The sequence below is a fragment of the Galeopterus variegatus genome, unplaced genomic scaffold (assembly GCF_000696425.1).
Source record: "Galeopterus variegatus unplaced genomic scaffold, G_variegatus-3.0.2 Scaffold7709, whole genome shotgun sequence".
NCBI classification, from domain to species: domain Eukaryota; kingdom Metazoa; phylum Chordata; class Mammalia; order Dermoptera; family Cynocephalidae; genus Galeopterus; species Galeopterus variegatus.
The window spans coordinates 1,522-4,562 of record NW_007733820.1 but is presented as its reverse complement, the minus strand read 5'-3'; positions in this window follow the sequence as shown (position 1 = coordinate 4,562).

Below are 3,041 nucleotides of genomic sequence, written 5' to 3'. Positions count from 1 at the left end.
GACATCCTCCTCAATAAATGGTGCTGGGAAAACTAGATATTCACGTATAGAAATTGAAACTAGACCCCTGTCTCTCACTATACACAAAAATCAACTCAAAATGTATCAAAGACCTAAATTTAAGACCTGAAACTATGAAACTATTAGAAGAAAACATAGGGTAAATGCTACATGAAATGGTACTGGGCAGTGATTCCTTGAATAAGAGTAAAAAGGCACAGGCAACTAAAGCAAAAATACACAGATGGGACTACATCAAACCCAAAAAGCTTCTGCACAGCAAAGGACATGATCAATAAAGTGAAACAACAACATCCAAAACGGGAGAAAGAGTGAACTACACATCAGACAAGGGGGCTAATATCCAGAATATATAAGGAACTCAAACAACTGAGCAGCAAAAAAAAAAAAGGGGGGGGGGGCAAAGGACCTAAACAGACATTTCTCAAAAGAAGACATACCAATGACCAACAAGCACATGAAAAAAATACTCAGAATCACTAATCATCAGGGAAGTGCCAATTAAAACCACAGTGAGATACATCTTGCTCCAAGTAGAATGACTACTATCAAAAAGACAAAAAATAACAAATGCTGGCAAAGATGTGAAGAAAGGGACTCTTGTACATTGTTGGTGGGAATGTAAATTGATACAGCCATTGTGGAAAACAGTATGGAGATTCCTCAGAGAACTAAAACCTGAACTACCTTATGACCTAGCAGTTCTGCAACTAGGAATATGCCCAAAGGAAACAAAATCAGTGTATCAAAGAGGCACCTACACTCCAATGTTCACTGCAACAGTATTCACAGTAACCAAGAGATGGGATCAGTCTAAATGCTCATTAGTGAATGAATGGATAAAAACAAACAAAAAAAAAATGGTATTTGTACACAAGGGAATACTCCTCAGCTATTTAAAAAAATGAAATCCTGTCATTTGCAGCAACATAGATGGAACTAGAGACCATTATGGTGAGTAAATCAGGCACAGAAAAAAAAAATACCACATGATCTGTCTCCTACGTGGAATCTAAAAAGAAGACAAAAATAGTTCTGATAGAATAGAGAGTAGAATAATGGTTACCAGGGGATGTGAGGGGAGGAGAAATTGTCAGTTAATAGGTACAAAGCTATGCTGTGTATTCTAAGTGAATCCATGTACAGTATATGTGTGTATTGAAACAACACACTATACCCCACAAATATGTACAAATAAATGTTTAAATTAAAAAGAAAGAAACCCTCAAATTAATAACCTAATCTTTTACCTTAAGAAACTAGAAAAAAAGAGTAATTAGAAATAAGCAGAAGGAAGAAAATAATATTAGATTAGAAAAAAATTGAACAGTAGAAAAACAAAGTTAAAAAAAAAGTTTGTTCTTTGAGAAGATCAGCAAAGTCAGTAAGCCTTTTGCTAGATAGATCAAGAAAAAAAAGAGAAGACTCAATTGACCAAAATCAAGAATGAAAGAGGAGACATTAGTACCAACTTTACAGAAACAGAATTATAAGGTGATGCTGTGAACGATTGTATGCCAACAAATTCCATAAACTAAATGAAATGGAAAATTTCTAGAAAAACACAAACTATCAGAACTGACCCAGGAAGGAATAGGAAATCTGAATAGACCTATAGCAAGTAAAGAAATAAAATTAGTAGTAAACAAAACAAAATTTTCCACAAAAGCCTGAACATTTAAAGAATTAGCATCAGTCTTTCACATGCTCTTCTGAAAGAAAGGAGAAAACACTTCCCAACTCATTCTTCAAGGCCAGTATTACCCTGATAGCAAAACCAAAGACATCACAATAAGAGAAAACTATGGAACTTTTATGCATCAAAGGACACAGTCAATAGAGTAAAAAGACAACATATGGAGTGGGAGAAAATATTCACTCAGTGGGAGAAATTATTTATCTGATAAGGAGTCAATGTCCAGAATATATAAAGAGCTCTACAACTCAACAACAAAAAATCAAATAATTTGATTAAAAATTGGGCACAGGGTTTAAACAGATATTTCTCCAGAGATGATGTATAGTGGCCAATAAGTACATGAAAAGATGTTCAACATCACTAATCATCAGAGAAATGCTAATCAAAACCACATTAAGATATCACTTCATACCCATAAAAATGGCTACTATAAATTAAAAAAAAAAAATAAGTGCTGGTGTGGATGTGGAGATATTGGAACACTTGTTGGTTGGATTTTAAAATGGTGCAACAGTATGGAAAACAGTATGGGGACCCTCAAAAAAGTAGAAATAAAACTACCATGTGATCCATATATATCACATATACCATATGACATATTTCCAGGTATATATCCAAAAGAATTAAAAACAGGATCTTAAGGTGATATGTGAACACCCATATTCATAGCAGCATCATTCATGGTAGACAACAGGTAGAAGCAACCCAAATGCCCATTGTCAGATGAAGAGAGAAACAAAATGTGGTATATGCATACAATGGAATACTATTTAACCTTAAAAAGGAAGGAAATCCTGTCACATCTTACAACAAGATGAACCCAGAGGACATTATGCTAAGTAAAATAACCCAGGCACGAAAGGACAAATACTGTATGACTCCTTAGTTATCTAAAATAGTCAAATTCATAGAAACAGAAAGTGGAATGGTGGTTGGTGGCGGGGGTGGGAGGGTCCATTTCAGTTTTACAAGATGAAAAAGTTCTGGAGATCTCTTTTAGAACAGTGTGAATATACTTAATACTATGGAACTGTGTACTTACAGATGATTAAGATGATAAAGTTTATTATGTGTTTTTAACCACAATAAGAAAAAATGCAAAAACATTAAAAGAAAAAACTGTGAACCAATTTTCCTTGTGAAAATACTTGTAAACTGAATCTAATAGCATATAAAAAGGATTACATACCATGACTAAGGTTGATTCAACATATGAAAATCAATCAATGTAATATATTAATAAAGTGGTGAAAAAAAAATATGATCATCTCAGTAGAGTAAGAGAAAGCATTTGACAAAATCCAGCACCCTTTCTTTGTTA